The sequence below is a fragment of the Podarcis filfolensis genome, assembly GCF_964270895.1.
Source record: "Podarcis filfolensis genome assembly, chromosome: 4".
Taxonomy (NCBI): domain Eukaryota; kingdom Metazoa; phylum Chordata; class Lepidosauria; order Squamata; family Lacertidae; genus Podarcis; species Podarcis filfolensis.
In genome coordinates this window covers 14,936,327-14,954,084 of record NC_139607.1, presented here as the reverse complement: position 1 = coordinate 14,954,084, position 17,758 = coordinate 14,936,327, and the positions used below count along the sequence as shown (strand labels likewise).

Here is a 17,758-nt window from a genome sequence, read left to right as displayed (position 1 = left end):
CTGGGCAGCTTCCAACAAAGATTAAAAATACATTAAAATGTTGCACATTAAAAACTTCCCTAAACCGGACTGCCTTCAGATCCTTCTAAATGTCAGGTAGTTGTTTGTCTCTTTGACATCTGATGGGAGGGCGTTCCACAGGGCAGGCGCCATTACCAAGAAGGCCCTCTGCCTGGTTCCCTGTAGCTTTGCTTATTGCAGTGAGGGAACTGCCAGAAGGCCCTCGGCGCTGGACCTCAGTGTCAGGGCTGAACGATGGGGATGGAGACGCACCTTCAGGTATACTGGGCCGAGGCTGTTTAGGGCTTTAAAGGTCAGCACCTACTCTTTGAATTTTGCTCAGAAGCGTACTGGAAGCCAACGTAGGACTTTCAGGACCGGTGTTATATGGTCTCGGCGGCTGCTCCCAGTCACCAGTCTAGCTGCCGCATTCTGGATTAGTTGTAGTTTCCGGGTCACCTTCAAAGGTAGCCCCACGTAGAGCACATTGCAGTAGTCCAAGCAGGAGACAACTAGAGCAAGAAGAAATGAAGTCTGGCCAAACATAACAAAATGTATCTATTGTGCAGTTCTTTCTTCTTGCATGTACTTCATATGCCAACTTCTGCATCAAAGTTAAAGACCAAATCTGAGAGGTTCATTCAAGAATCAGGTCCCCACATGAAGTCCTCCAAGGTTTAGATATTTGGGGGGGGGGGAATCATGGTTATGTCAAAACGTATGTAGGATTTGAAGCATAGCAACATTTAATAGGTTAGAATCAATGTATATAATGGGTAAAATATAAGTAATAGAGCAGGTTTATATAGTAAGGAAAGAGCACCATGGAGGGAAAGTCAATGGATATGAGAGATTTGTTCTGAGTGCAAAATTAATGAATGTTAGAATGATGTTGGATAGAAATTAAGTGGTTTCCAGCTGTAATGCTTTAAGAATATGGAAGAAGGGTATAATTAGGTAAAAAAATAACTAAAATGGTGTTGGATTGGAAATAAGTGGTATTGGCAACAAAGTTAATAAGAATATGCAAAAATGAATTGATAATGGATGAAAATACTGAGTTATAAAATGTTAAGTTATAGAGATAAGATAAATGAAAGTGTAAGGATTTGCTGATTTGATTATTTAAATGGGAATACAAGAAGGGGAGGTGCGAGGAAGTCAAAGAAACAAGCAAATGAGTCTTATGTTATGAAAAACAACTGTTTTTAATTTTTAATTTTTCATGTTTTTTCTGTATGTTTTACTTATCTTTTTATTTTTTATTTTATTTTATTTTTTATTATTATGTGTTTTTGTATATTTGTCTTTGTAAAATCTTAATAAATATTTCTTTTTTTAAAAAAGAGAGAGATTTGTTCTGAGTGTTGCTTAAAATATTTTTTTTAATTTGAACATTTAATAAAAAAATTTATCCAATGTTTAGATATTGCTAATCTGGCTGCCACAATACAAAAACATATAGTGACATATATTCTTCCATATATTCTCCATATATGGAGCATATGCAGACATCTTTCTTTCTTTCTTTCTTTCTTTCTTTCTTTCTTTCTTTCTTTTTCGATCACTCGTAGCCGAGTAAGATTGTCTTCCATAAACATGGTTTTAACAATGAGTCCATAAGTGACAGTGGAGGCCAATTCTGGATCTACACGTCCTTCCACAGTGGGGACATAGGTTTCAGAGCAGGAGATGATCACGGTGAGGATTTTTCAAATGTGCCTTCCACTTAGCTCAGTCTCCCTTTCATCCTGAGTTTGTGCTTCTTTGAAGTCCATGACACCTTTGGTAGAGGCTATTCTCCAACTGGAGCGCTTGCAGGCCAATGTTTCCCAGTTGTCATTTTCAAAGATTTGACTTGAGAGCTTCTTTAAACCTCTTTTGCTGTCCACTGGCAAAAACCTACATGCCGTGGGTGACAGTGGTGTGGAAATGTATCTTGTGATGAGGAAGAAAAAAAGTTGTGACCAGGTACATACATTTCAGAGGCTAGGTAATATAGATATGTCTGAGTTGTCCCCATGTGATAAATGCAAAATGTAGGCTGTCCCCCCCTCCCCCCATTTCAAAGCAATGCTGATTTCCTTCACTGTAAAAAATAGTACAGAACAAAGACGTGAGATTTTGTCCCGGCCATTTTCTTCACAGTGGATTTTTCATTTTACTTTAATTAAAGAGTAATCATATGCTGCATTATTGGAAAGAACACTCTGGATGTGAATTAAAGGAAAATCTGGGACAATGTGAGAAGGGAGGAAAATCTGTAATTTAGGAGAAAGCACTGATCGTATCCAAATTGCTAAATCTATTTAACACTATTAAAGAAGCCTTAAATGGATTCAGCCACATTAGATGAATTCCAAACAGGAATTTGCACTTATTTGATCAATGGAAATGAGGCTACTAATGTGGATTTTGGAGACTGGTAGAGAATAAAGTGGATTAGTTATATTATGCTAAATAGCAGGGAAGAAGAAAGGAAAAGGAAAAGACTTTTCTTCTTTTGCACCAAGCTGGGGGACATCTTATAGCCTGGGGGGGCACACTCTATTCGGGATAGCCTTCTAGGGGCCCACATATTAGTGGTAGGCAGGGCCATAGGCAAAGATGGGGACTTTTACCTTTTATTGAGTAGGCTTGCTTCATGTTCATCTCTATGCCTCTGATAATGGAAAATGAATTCCAGTTAGGACAAAAGAAAACACTATCAAGGAAACTGTAAAAGAGGGCTGGTCCTTGTGGCTTGGGATGGTGTGTGGTCCAGGATGACTCAAGGGCTAGGTTCTCCACCCATTTTACACATATGCATTCAGATCTGAGCCACTATCACATTAAACACACGAGACGGTCATGCAGATCACGAGAGCCAGTGTGGTGTAGTGGTTAAGAGCGGTAGTCTCGTAATCTGGGGAACCGGGTTCGCGTCTCCGCTCCTCCACATGCAGCTGCTGAGTGACCTTGGGTAGGTCACACTTCTTTGAAGTCTCTCAGCCCCACTCACCTCACAGAATGTTTCTTGTGGGGAAGGAAGAGAAAGGAGAATGTTAGCTGCTTTGAGACTCCTTCAGGTAGTGATAAAGCGGGATATCAAGTCCAAACACTTCTTCTGAAGAAGAAGAACAATGCAGACAGAACTCTATTCATTGGCTAACCATGACTAGGAAAACACTCCTTCCCCTTTCTCTCTTATTGCAATCAGCCACTAAAGAGAATGCCTCATCAGCATTCTGAAAAATCTGAGTGGGGAAAAAGTCCTACTCCCTGTCCCCTCTTAGGGCAGTGGTTCCCATGGACGACCTGAAAATTGCTGATGGCCTTAGAGGACCCCATAATTCCCCTGCCTGTTGCAGCAATTGTCATGTGCTGTGCTAGGAGTGGAACGATTTTTAATTGTGCTTTAATTGCTCCTTTTATTTCTCTCGTTGCATTTTCTTGGGTTACAATTTACATTCCATAAAACCCAAATTGTAATTAAAAAAAATACAATATAAGAAATAAAAAGGGCAGTAAGAATACAATTAGATGTCGATATGAATATTTAATATGGGTATGCCGCAGGCCACCTGAGTGAAGCTCACAGACCAAAGTTTGGGGAACTCTGCTGTAGGAAATGCGTGCCTTTGTAGCACTCAAAATACCTCCCAAGTAACAGGGGCTGTGAAGCTAAAGAACGTATTTGCATCTGCAGGCTAGAAAATGCTTCCATGTTAGAAGGAAGTCTTCAGGATTAGCAAGGTCCATTGTTTCACTCAATTGATGTGGCACTTTCTCAATAATGAGAAATTCCCACCCTTTGTGCAGCCATTGATCCAACAATAGAATTTTATCAGATGTGTGTTTGTGCGTGTATTGATTGCAAGTTCTTTTTTACTTTCTTTTCTTTTCTCTTCTCCCCCCCCCCCCTGCAATGAGGATTGAAAATAAATCCCTATATTCAGTGCTTTTCTGTTACCAAAGAAAAAAGAAAAAAAGGTGGCCGTACTCATCTTGAAGTTGTTAAAATAAGTGCCACACTTTTAACCTTTTTGTGTGTGTGTGGAGGAGAGGTGCTGGTATTGTGTACCCTTAAGTACACCCCCCCCAAATGCACTGCCTGTATCCAATGAACATATTGTTATGTATTAAAGGAGTAATATGCATAAGAAGCCAGTGGTGTAGCAAGGTCAGGTGGTACCCGGTGTGGAAAATTTCTTGTCACCCCCCCCCCCTGAAATTATTAAAAGAAGGAAAAATAAGATACAGTTACAAGTGTTATTTTCTGGTTTATTTACTTAACTTTGTGAGCATAAGCACTTAATAACCCTTTTCTCGTGGTGGGAATTTCTTATGAATGCTTTTAAAAAAAATAAAATATATTTATTTTTGCTGAAAGGGCATCACCAGAGCCAGAGCTGGAAAGAGGCAGCCCAGAGCACGAATGGCTGGCAGAGAGAGAAAGGAGGCCCCAAGTGCTATGGGTTCAAGAGCTCCAGCTCAAAGGAAAGACAAGCATTGCCAGCTGTTAAAAGGCTGCTCTGCCTCGTCTTCTTAGGACAGCCCTGCCCTTCCTGGTGAGGGAGGAGACCCCTAGGAGGGTCCTCCAAGCATCAAGGTGTCCCAGAAGAGGAGCAGAACATGAGGAAGGTGGTGGAGTCTTCCTTGGAGCCAAAGAGACCCCCAGGAAGGGGGAGAAGGCTAGAGTCGTAGGGCAGCTGGAGAAACGCACAATGGAGCCAGGCAGAGGTGTAGTGGTTGGAGGGCTGGACTGGGAGGACATGGGGAGCAGGGTTTGAATCCCCACTCAGCCATGAAGCTCCCTGGTGGACCTTGGGCCAACCTAGCCTACTTTGCAGGGCTGCTATGAAGATAACAATTGGTGGCAGGGAGAACCATGAAGGCCACCTTGAGCTTCTGGGAGGAAAGTGGGCTAGGAATGGCCTAATAAATGTAAATTATGAGAGGGGAGAGAAAAGAGGAAGGCAGGGAAAGAGTGTGGAGGAGCCAAGCTCTCTGGAGAAGACTGGCCGGGTTGATTTCCATAGAGCCAAGGCTGTGCAGGGGAACCCAGGACTCACCCCGCACCCCCAGGAGACCAAGAGAAAGCGAAGGAATCCTACTTACAGTCTGCACATTTTGTTCACAAAGAATTCCCACCCTCCTCTCTAAACTAGCTAACTATCTAAAATGCCCACCCAAGCCTAACTCTGACCCCAGCCCCAACCCCAGCCCCAAACCTAAGCTTAACCCCCATCCCTAACTACTCCTCTGTCAACAATATATATATACAAAATGTGCACAAATGTGCACAGAATAAAAATGTAAAATTCTACTACCTTAGAAATGCTGAAAGCATCCTCTTAATGAACGGGAGTCCACTCATGGGGAACTTTTGGCCCTCCATATTTTGCTGGACTATAATTCCCATCAGTCCCAGCAAGTAGGGCCAATAGCCATGGATGATGGGAGCTGTAGTTCATAAACCCCTGGCAATGCAGGGGTTCCCCACATTGACTTTCATAGTAGTAATGGATAATCAAATGAGTGCAAGCCAAAAATAACTTGACACAGCCATTTTTGAAGGGTAAGAGAGTAAGTAAACTTCTCTGTCCCAGATAAATCCCAGTCTTGGGAGATTAAATTGTTTCTTATCCCCTGGAGGAAATATTTTATCCCACAAGTTAATTAAGAATGTCAGCAACTGAGCTGTCACGCCTAATCAGGAAATAGCTAGCTGATTTGAGACGCAAAATGCTCTTCGCAGCATATGCAGGGAGATTGCAGCTTCACTGCAGGCACATCTTCTCTTCTCTTCTCTTAAATGAAGTGTATGGGCTGCGTCACACACTTAAGGTGATACCCAAATGAGCATGCCGGCAATGCACAGAGGGATGCCCTCATGGAGGGCAGCACTCACCTGATGGTGCCATTTCAGGCAACCTAGGGTTGGAGCGGAGAACCTCAAGCCTGGGGATGACTGAAGTGCCGCCAGGCCTTTGGGACTTTCCCCAGGCAACACCCATATGACACACTCATCATCAACCTAACTTGGCCCCCTCTTGAAGTGCTGTTCCTTGCATTAAATGTGTCCTTGCACTGTGATCATGCCTCTTGCTTCCCTGGATGGAGAATGTAGGCGTGTGAGTAGAAACATTTGGCTTCACATGGCTAGAATGTAGCCTACTGTGCAAAGCAAGGGTTGCACCCCTTGCTTTGCCTCTGGCCCTGATCACCACTGGCATGTGGCCCTCAGAAAGCTGTCCAAGAGAGAATGCAGTGCTCAGAATGTAAAAGGTTTCCTACTCCTGCCGTAGGGGTTGTATAGACAGGTAAAAGGTAAAGGTAAAGGAACACTGGGCAGTTAAGTCCAGTCAAAGATTCAAATCCAGTTCAGCAATGGGGCTGCTGCTGCTGCTGCTGCTGCTGCTCTATCTAATCCTGGCAGAAAGAAAATAAGCCTTTACACTGTGTTTTATACCAAGCCATGTGACCAAAATGAACAAGCTTAGGATCCGGCCTAAGTCCCCTCTCTTTTGTCCCACCTCCACCAGGTTCCCAGAACCTCTCTGATCAGTTCATGGGTGCATGTGAATCTCTAGTTTTCAGCTACCCAGGCAGCTTTTGTCTCTTTCCACTATAAAAAAGAACCACGATTGAACCATGTGGCCCAACTCCTATATAGATGAGGCAAACCTTCCTGGACAATACTCAGGACCACACATGACACATGTGCTTACACATTCTGCTTTCTCTTCCAGCCAGAAGATGACTTATTCTTCCAGTTATGTTGCATTGTTAATTGTTTCGCAACAATAGCGATAAGCATACTTCTGCTGTCCCCACCCCCCAGTTTCCATGCAGTATTGACGGCTGATTATTTAGCGACCATTATCACCATGCATCATTTCTGCAGAGCATAACATTAATCAAAAAAGGGGACAGAAAAGGACAATTCCCTCAGAGAGACACAGTTGGGTGTCAAAGCACTCAGCGCTAAAGATGTGTGGTGCACATCGCTTAGAGGGAGCATCACATATCTTTAATTATTGATTAAGAAGGTTTTATTTATTTATTTTAAAAAGTCTAGATAAAAGAAGGGTATGCCAGAAATATAGCTATCCACATTGTTGGTTTTTTATTCCTTTTTTTTTTTTTTTTTTGTATGGATACCAGTGCTATTTTTCTATTAAATAATAAAAAAAAGAGGTGCTGGATTTCACCATGAACGCCTCCCTCATTGTCCTAGAATGGCAATGGTGTCCACCTGAGAGGTGCCAGAACTGAGTTCCAGTGAGTTCCAGTTGAAAAACAGCCCTGGATATGGCTGAGAATGTAAAACAATAAGCTTAACAGAAAGAAAGGCGTGTTAAATCCATGCCAGATGGTGTTGCAGACCCAGTCACAGCGCCCCCTCCCCAGTCCGAAGGTAAGAGAGCAATAGTTAGGAGTAGAGGAACAGACAATCTGGGGTAAACATTGGCCACAACTATGTTGATTACAACTGTAGGTGGACTTTGGCTCAAGCACTGGGTGTATTCAGGCTCCTAATGGACAGCTGAAATTTCAACAGGGTAGTGCCAAGGATGAAGGCCTCCCTAAGATTGTAATCTATCAAAGTGGCAATCCCAAGACCTCTGCTGAAAGCTTTATGGCCTATCTTTGCTACTCTGGTCTGCCATCCAGGCCCTTTGCACTTGCATGCCCCTGATAGAGCAGTTTAAACATTTTGCTTGGTGGGCTTTCAGCCTAGCAATGCAGCCGGAAACTGCTGTTTCTTTGCAGCTGACAATGTGACAGACCATTCAAGAGACAACCTCCTGGCATCTTCTCTTATTGTCAGCCCCACTAATTAACTGAGGACAAATTTTTAGAAAGTTGCTACATTTTTTCCCTGATTAATCATTGTGATTAATCTTAAAGCTGGCAGTCCTAGTAGAGAGGCCCTTAACTTTCCCATAACTGGCAAAACCTTACTCTTCTTTTGAAAGTTTAGTTGCCTGCATCCCATCCCTGTTCTAGATTCAGAAAATGCAAAGAGTTTTCCCAACTAAAATGGCTGACCTCTTTAAGCCTTGATAGTTTAAAGCAGAGATAACCAATCTGCTGCCCTCCAGATGTTTTTGGACCATAATGTCCATCAACCTCAGCCAGCATGATTAATAGTCAGGAATGACAGGAGTTGTAGACCAAGAACATCTGGCAGGCAATGTGTCAGCTACTCCTGGTTTAATGTCCACACAATTACTTGAAATTATTATTATTATTATTATTATTATTATTATTATTATTATTATTATTAATTGAATTTATATAACACCCTATATAAGGATAAAAATGCCACTGTTGAGTCAATAATATTTATTCTTTCCGATATAGTCTACTCTCAGTGTCAAAACAATGACTCTTCAACAATATTTTCCCATTTTCAAAAGACACTCGACATTATGGTAAGAATTAGACCCTTATTGGAATTGGGTAAATCAGATCCAGAGGGAGCTCAAAGAATGGGCAATGTGTTAGAAGGTTAATTCATGTATAGGTGTGTTAACTCCATGCGTTTAGCAAACCCATGTGGGAGGGAATCCCACTGCGTCTATTGACCATTTCCCAAGTAGCCATGCATTTGACATTAATGTGATGGGGGCATACATGATACAAATGTACATGAATACACCTCCTCCATTCAATTGCATTGTAAGTGCCCTGCAGTTTACAATGGTACCTCGGGTTAAGAACTTAATTCGTTCCGGAGGTCCATACTTAACCTGAAACTGTTCTTAACCTGAAGCACCACTTTAGCTAATGGGGCCTGCTGCTGCGCCGCTGCTGCGCGATTTCTGTTCTCATCCTGAAGCAAAGTTCTTAACCTGAGGTAATATTTCTGGTTTAGCGGAGTCTGTAACCTGAAGCGTTTGTAACCTGAAGCATATGTAACCCGAGGTACCACTGTATTACAACATCTTTCTCCCAAAGCACTGGGATTGGAGAGAAACACCATTTCTTCTTATTACAAGCTTGACATGTCAGTCATAACAGAGCTCTTCTTCCCCTCCTTTCACCACCCTGGAATTTGCTGTCCCTTCTCTTCCCCAATCTGGCAATTTCCTTATCTGGTAAGCTTAGAGACATTAGCTGTACTTTTGAAGACACATGTCTGCATCATTTTTGGATGTCTGAAATGCCAGGCCAACACAAAACCTTGCAAGGGTCTCTGCTTCACTTCAGGATGCCTCTTACAAATGCTGTTTTGCCACAGACCAGGGTTGAAGAACCTGTGACCTTCCAAAGATGGTTTTGGACTACAACTCCCATAATTCCTTTACCACAGGCCATACTGGCTAGTAGAGCAGATGGGAGTTTGCATCCAGCAACATCTGGAGCGCCACATGTTCCTCATCCCTGCCTCTGACCAGGGGCGTTCTGAGGCGGGTGAGGCATGGTCCGCCCTGGGTACCATACCAAAGGGGGGTGACAAAATGCTGATCCCTGATTGGCGGCACCCCCGGGGCATGCGCTGCTAGCCACACCCCCCCTAGGACACGTGCCATGCCCTCTGGGACATGTGCCATGTTCCCTGGGATGAGTGCCACTGTGGGTACCGGAGCAGGTTGCTATGCCTCTGCCTCTGACAATACCTTCAAAGAGACCACCTCTACTTGGGACTCTGGATTAGCTCCTTGCATGCTTTCACCAAGCTGACCACCTCATGGCTTCCCTCCCAATAGGCAACAGCAACATACCTTCTGGGAAGCAAGTGCAGCTGCTGCACCCCACTCCGCAAGCCACTTCTGGTATAGAAGCAGCAGCTATGAAAGACGTCAAGGAGATCCAAGCTGATACGTTTAAACGGGAGCAATACATTTTAGCCCCTGTTTGCAGTGAGGAATACAAATGCAAGGGAAACACAATACTTGTTTAACAGTTCAGTTCATTTGCCGGCGATTTGGTATTCCACCCTATGCACAGTCCTCAGAAGGCAAGTGGATGAGGATAATTTAAAATGCTTCCAGATAGAATTTGGAACAACCTTGTTTCTGCAAAGAGCATACTGTTGCAACACCAGGAAAGCTTTCGGCAGATATGCATACTTCTAAACTGAAGGGCAAGGCCAGCCTTTTTTCTTACAAGTGTCCATTTTACAAAGCTAAGCCTGAAGTGATTCTGCACCATCACAAACCATCTTCATTGTTGGGGTTGGCTGGGAAACATACATTCCAAACTGCTGGTGGCAGATGATTTTCTCCCTTCCTTTCCTTCTAAAAAGAATTAAAATACCAAGTACAGTTTTGCTGTTGCTCCAGGTCATGGCAGCATTTCCAGAAAGGACCATTTGCCCCCATCAACGCCACCATGGAAGGATGCTTTGAGGTATCTCACAATGAACATGGGCTGCAGGGGCTGGGAGGGCAAGGAGAGATGGCTGACCATAGGAACACAAGAAGCTGATGTATACAGAGTAAGAGCCTTGATCCACCTAGGTCTCTATTTATACTGACTAATAACAGCTTTCCAGGTGTTCAGACTGGCCCCTCTTCTACTTGGAAATTCTGGAAATTGAACCTTGGATGTTTGGCATGCAAACCCAATACCCTCCCACTGAGCTATTGCCCACCATTTATAGTGGTATAGGTGCTCTTTGGTGCAATGTTTTTAAGAGTAAATTAATGTGGCAATGTGAGAAACTGTGGTGGCATACGGGTTTTTGGGAGAGTCCCAGCATTTGGGGACCAGTTAGAGACTATGGCATGTTGCCCCAGGTTGCTATAATGACCTTCTGTTACAAAATGCTCCCCACCAGCACATTTTATAAACTCTAAAATAAAATTACAGCAACTTTTTGTGAGAGAAAATGTTGCCCTCATTTTAAATGTATCTTTTGGTTATATGCAGAATCTGTTATGACCTATATATGATTGCTGTGCATACTGAAATAGACCACATTGCTAAGCTTGCTTTTATTTATGTCTTCAACTCTTCATTCCATATTCAGTTCTTTGCCCTAAGTTACTTCACAGAGACACACACATCGCATTTATTTTCTGGAATGCTACTTTGTGTATTTATTTTCTCTTGCACTACTATGTGTGGTATTTAATGTTAAGCTGAGCCAACTGGTGTGTTTGTGTGTGTGTGTTTGTGTGTGTTTACACCTGAGGTGAAAGGTCAAGAATATTTACCCCTTGTGGACAAGTGCTCATATCTATCTACCTGTCTACGGATACAGAGAACTTGAGCTTGAGGCAGGAAAATTGTATCCCTTCTCTGTTGGCGGAATCGACTGCTTCAGGCTAATTAATGTTTAGATTCTGAGTTGGAGGTGTCTTCCTTGCTCAAGAAGAAGAAATAGTAAGTAGACCAGAATCTGGAGTGTCTGAAGCAAGCCAACTCTTCTACTTTCTTGCCTGCTCTTCCTAGAATGAACTATCTTTAAAATTAGTTCAATGGAGGAGAATCTATTGAAAGCATTGCTAATCTCTGGAGTTCATTGAAAGACAGGTTATGTATGACAATTACATGATAGGGGCAGATGAATATGTCCATATTGCTTTAGCACAGTTGTGGGGAACCTTTAGCCTACCAGATCTTGCTGAACTACAACTTCTATAACCCCTGGATATTGGCAATGCTTGCTGGGGCTGATGGGAGTTGTAGTTCAGCAACATTTGGAAAGCCAAAGTTTCCCACACTTGCTTCAGCACACTGAACACTCCTGATGTCTTGAATACCGTGGCCTTATTTCCCATGAAATGCTCCTTCTAAGTCAAACACGTACGAGAAAGTTTGTCACACAAAAACTTATTCACCAACAGATACAGAATCATAATACACTTTGTGACTTAGATATAACCATCAGTATAAGTGAGAGGGAAGACAAGTGAGGGTAACCAACATGATAAAGAGTCTGGAAACCCAGCCTTATGAGCAACAGTTGAGGGAGTTTGATATGTTTAGCCTGGGAAAGAGGAGACTGAGAGGAAATATGATAGCCACCTCCAAAATCTAAAGAACTGTCACATGGAAGATGGAGCAAGCTTATTTTCTCCTGCCTTGGAGAAACGACTTCAAGTTACAAGAAAGGAGATTCCAACTAAACATCAAGAAGCACTTATCTGACTGTAAGAGCTGTTACACAGTGGAATAGACTCCCTTGGGACTTGGGAGGTAGTGAGTTCATCTTTTTAAGCAGAGGTCAGATGGCCATCTGTCATGGATGTGCTAGTGGAGATTCCTGCATTGTAGGAGGTTGGACTCGGTGAAACTTGGGGTCCCTTCCAACTCTACAATTCTATTATTCTACCTATTTGACTGCTTCAAACCGCACAACTGGGACTTTTATATGTACCACATAATATCAGTTCTTTATTTGTAAGGAATCAGCCACTCAGTGTGGTGGCCACTCATTAACATTAGGCAGGCATTTTCACTGTATTTTATTTGGTACCTATTAAAAGCATTTTGTTGAAACAACCTACTCAGACATGTCCTTTGAATGTGAAACTAAACGATGCACATTTAATTTAAAACCCTTGGTTTCATTATATTTTGAGCAATCATATACCAATTTGTTTTTAACGTTTAATTTTATAGGTATTTTCTAATGAAAGTTTCATATTGTTTTGTTGATTAAATTGTATATAAAACTTGTTGAATAAAAATAAATGAGATTGATTAAAAATGGCATTTGAATAAATTCAGTAGTAGCTTTAAGAAAGATACGAGATCTAAGATAAACTAAGAATTAGTCAATCTATGATAAAAGTGTGTACTGGCAACATATAATTGAAACAGAGAATAGACAGGAGGTCGGGTCTATAGTCCAAAGACCATTTTTTGCTTTATAATCTTGTAATTAATATTGTGTTTATCTCTATTTTCATTTGTATTCTTGTTTTTCTTGTTTTTTCTTTTCTTTTGGTGTATCAATAATAAATAAATAAATAAATAAAATGGCTTCCCAAGTTATAAATTTAGTTACAAATAAATAATTTGAGGTTGTTGGGCTTTCTTTTAAGGAAGTGTGGGGAAAGTGGTCTGAAGACTATACTGGCTGTTTTCCAGTGCACTTATTTTCAAGGCAAAGAATGCATATTTGAGCATCAAAGGCATTGCACTTGCAGGCAGGATTCCGATGCAAGGAGAGAAGGGATCAGCTGCGTCAGAAAGACAAGCAGTGAAAATAGCAGAGGTGCTTCAGAGTCAGGCCGTGACACCAGGACTCAGCCTGCCACTCAGGAGTCCCTTGAGTCACAGGCTTCAAACAAACCACACATTTAAAGCACATGGCTTTTCCCAAAGAATCCTTCGAACTGCAGTTCACTCCTCACAGAGCTGTAATTCCCAGCACCCTTAATGAAATATGGTTCCAAGGATTTGCTGGGGGAGGTCACATGCTTTAAAAGTATGGTGTGTTAGCAGCCTGAGCTGACATGTGTAGGATTGTATTGTGAGAGTCTGTGGGGAGTTCCGCCTTGATTAATATTTACCTTACATTTTTCATACTCGGAATTTATGGAATATGTGGATTTTTTACCTCCAGGATAAACATCTGCTTTCTGTAGTCTGTTTTTAAGAGGCTTTTGTGGCACTTTTACCAAGGGAGTGAGGGAGAAAGATAATATAAACACTCCAGGTAGGACTCCTAGTTTGGCCTTAGGCAATGATTTGTTCCAAGCAATTTTGTACAGGTGTGTGGGTGTATTTTCATAAAGCGTGTTCTCACTAAAGGAGAGCACGTGTTGCGGATGGGGCCTAGCAAGACACCCCATAGTTGCCAGGCAGTATAAGATAGAGGGGCCTGGCAAGGATTGGCTGTTTGAGTTGCTGGGATAAAATGGATGTTGCCAATTTGGGGGTGGGAACAGGTTATTTAAACAAGGTTTACAGCAAGCTGCTTTCTCTTTCAATGTGGGAACCGGATCACGTGGAGCACTTGGACTGTCTGGAGGACAGTGATGCAATCTTCTCATTGTCTGGTTACATTTCTTTATTTCCCCCTTCTTTTAATCCTCTTTAGTCCCTTAAATAATTTAATTCCCCTTTCCTATTCGATTTCCCACCCCATCCCTTACCCTGCCCTGTGGGAAGATTCTCCCTGTATCTGTGGCTTGCCTTTCCCAATAGGGAGAGAGTCCCCGTTAGGGGCTTTCTTTCGCAAAAAAGGTTTCCCCCATTTCTCCTGTTGTAAATTGTGGGGCTAGTCAGGGCTGTTCCCAGCTTAGCTGGAATCGCTTTCGTTTATAGCACCCCCGAAGGTTGGCTTTATTTGAGTGTGTGCAGCGCTGTTGGCCAAATTTTAATCTAGCCTTGGGCGGGAGCACTATATTGAGTTCCTTTAATATTGCTATGAGACTAAGATTCTCAAGAGCAGAGGCAGGGAGGCCTATTTGGCCTGCACATAACTTCCAAGCCTAAGTCTGCTACAGGTAGCAGTTAATTTTTAAGTCTCCGATGGACACATTCATGCCTGGCCTAGCACGTGATCCTAGGGCTTTGCCCTAGAATTCGATGGCCTGGAAGCGTTTCCGGCCTGAATAGTGTCCCCATGTGGTCCATGAAGCATTGGTTTCACCGGTTCCTTACATTGTTTAGTTTTTGCGGACTATGACAGGGCTTTTGCCGGTAATGCCTAGGTTGCAGGATTGGTCCCTATATGGGACAGCTGCATGCTCCCCCATTGCTCTACCTGGACACTTAGGTCCAGTGTCGAGGGTCTTTTGGTGGTTCCCTCACTGCGAGGGATGTAACAGGCGCCATGTTTGCAATATGCAAGCGGGAGAAAGCACCTTTGCGTGCCCGCATTGCAGTTTGCTCTGTGCGTTGCAGGGCACAGCGCTGCACGGGCTGCATTTGCATTGCATTGCATGAGAGATTTGCATTTGCATTGCACGGAGGTTGTGCGCATTGTATGAAGGGTGTGTGTGCATTGCACGGAGTGTAGTTGCATTGCACGGAGTGTAGTTGCATTGCACGGAGTGTGTTGTTGCATTGCACGGAGTGTGGTTGTGGGCGCATTGCAAGGAGTGTGTAGTTGCATTGCACAGAGTGTGTGTGCATTGCACAGAGTGTGTGTGCATTGCACGGAGGGTGTAGTTGCATTGCACAGAGTGTGTTTTTTGCATTGCACAGAGTGTGTGTGCATTGCACGGAGTGTGTAGTTGCATTGCACAGAGTGTGTAGTTGCATTGAACGGAGTGTGTAGTTGCATTGCACGGAGTGTGTAGTTGCATTGAACGGAGTATGTAGTTCCATTGCACGGAGCGTGTAGTTGCATTGCAGGGAGTATAGTTGCATTGCATGGAGGGTAGTTGCATTGCACAGAGTGCGTTTTTGCATTGCACGGAGTGTGTAGTTGCATTGAACGGAGTGTGTAGTTGCATTGCATGGAGTGTGTAGTTGCATTGAACGGAGTGTGTGTCTGAAAAGGAAGCTGGCTCGGCAGCAGCTTTGTCGGGACTTCTTTAGGGGTTCTGGCCAGCGTCAGCCCTGTAAATTTACGTATTATGATGGCAGCACAAGATGCCCCCTGCCCAAGCAGGGGCTGGAAGCTGGCAAGCAATACCTCAATACCTTTTGCCCATATTCCCATTTTATTTAGGGATCCAGATGGATATCGTTTGCTAAAACATACCACTTGCCTATGGAGAAGCTGTCTGCCTTGAAGGAAGTTATTTTGTAATACTTCCTCTGTAGCAAGTGATGCTTCATCAGATCCGATCTTGCTGGGTCACTTAATTAATCTTGCATGCAGAGTGGTTGCCCCAGGCCGCCCCTTCCCTTTCCACTAGGCCAGGCTGCCTGCGGCCTGAGGTCCCCTTACCTTTCTCATACATGCAATGGGATCTCATGCAATGGTTGCAATTCCTAAATGTATGCAATAGTAGTTGGCCATGGCAGGATACCTGGAACTTGCACAGGGATTTTCAGGTTCATGCTGATGCTGCTGGATCTTTGCCCTTTGGTTTTTATTTCAGGGGCTGCTGGTGTGCAAAGCCATGGCCTCAAGCCCGGTATGGTGAGGCAATCATGTGACCTAACTTTTCTTGAGTTTTCCCCATTGTAGTAGCAGTTCACATGTGGCCCGAGGAGTTCAGTGAACATCAGATCTGCTTTTGGTCTGATAACCAGGTAGTGGTGAGCGTCTTGGCAAAACAGTCCTCACGCTCCAGCAGAGTCTCCGCCCCTCCGCTCACGCTTTTGAGCTGCGCCGCTTAAGGTTTAATATTGTGCTTTCTGCTCTCCTGATTACGGGATCCTCTAATGATGTCACTGACACTCTATCCCATTTTCAGATGGAGTGCTTCGGATCCTGGGCTCCAGACACTCAGCTACTGCCAGACTTTTCCAGACCACCTGTGGCATTTTGACAACAATTAGTAATTACAGAGAGCAGCAGCTTCCATTTCCCTTTCTGCTTTTAGCTCTTATGGGAAGGCCTGGATGGATTTCTTAGCCCTAAGCTGGCAGTCCTTGGCCATTCCGATGAACTGGCCCCCATCCTCTGAGCAGATCCTGCAGTATTTGGTCCACCTGCTGCAGATTGGGCATGCTGTTATAACTATAAGAATTCAGTCCGCTGCAATGTCTGTTATACTGAAGCTTTAATTTTCAGAGACCCTTGTATAAAGTTTGTAGTGCGCAGGGCCTTGGAAGGTTGGAATAGGCTCCAACCTCATAGGACAGTGGGCAGGAAGTCGGTCAATTTTACCTATGCAGTATCTGCAACAAGCTAAAGCTTATCTGCTGGTAAAAGATCAAGGCGAGATTCCTTTCAGTATTCCATTGCATTTTGGTGCACTGAGGGTTGGGGAAATGGTTGTTGGAGCCAGCACGGGGCTGAGAGTCTGGAGGCTTATTGCTTCAGGACTTTTCCTTATCTGCTTTGGAGCTTGTCATTAGAGTTGGGAACTCTAAAACAGACTTAGTGGGCAGGAGTGCCACAATCAGGCTTCCCGTTACAGGTGAGGAGGGCCCTTGCCCAGTTATGGATACCAGAAATATTTGGCTTTTCATTCCCCTGGGGGCTGGCCCGCTCCTAGTGCATGAAAATGGGTTCCTGTTAGCCAGGCATCAATGTGCTTACGTCGTGCACCAGTTATTACGGCCTGCGGCTTGCCTACCGCTGAACACGCCTCATTCCTTCTGAATAGGGCTGCTGCAAAGGCTGCACACTGGGGGCCTGTCAGTAGACAGGATTGTGAATACGGGTCATTGGAAGTCTGACGCTGACAAGGGTTATATCAGGAAGTGTCACAATGATGTCTGTGCTGATGCTTGTCTGTTACTTCCTTTTTTCATAGGAGCAGCTGTGCGCATTTGGGCCATAGCATACACTCGGCTGGCAAGCGCGCTGACGAGTCTGGACTGGGGCGCCATCTCAGTCTTCCTGCCCATGTGAACATATACTGGATGTCCAGATGGGGAATGCTTTGGGAGGAGATCCTTCCTTTGGTGCGGTCAAGTGTGACCTGTGCAGGTCCTCCCGCAGTGCTGGTGGTACAGCTAGGCGAGAATGATTTGCCGTCTTCCTCCAGCATAAGTTTGCATTCCTGCATGCAAGAGGGCTTGGTTCGAGTTGATGGCAGCTCTCCCTGGACTCAAAATAATTTAAGGCATTGGTTCAAGGTGATCTGGAGGGGGGGTTTGAGCACCTGTCCCCTCCAATGTGCAAAGATATTCCATTAAAGGAATCCAAGGATTTGCCATGCTTTTGTCAACCCCTTTCGAGGGGTAGGGCCACGCAAGAGTCCTTGGGAGCATTTGGGGTGAGCTTGAGTCTGATCCT

The 17,758-nt window shown here is 43.8% G+C and overlaps 1 long non-coding RNA gene across 2 annotated transcripts in view; it reads left to right on the top strand.

The window, feature by feature from the left end:
- The first annotated feature begins 104 nt into the window (after positions 1 to 104).
- LOC310761353 overlaps positions 105 to 17,758 on the top strand; it is a 54,123-nt gene continuing 36,469 nt past the window's right edge. For both annotated transcript variants that reach the window (XR_014547419.1, XR_014547420.1), the window contains exons 1-2: positions 105 to 279; positions 10,278 to 10,454. This is a non-coding gene — a long non-coding RNA (uncharacterized lncRNA). The remainder of the gene's footprint in view (positions 280 to 10,277; positions 10,455 to 17,758) is intronic.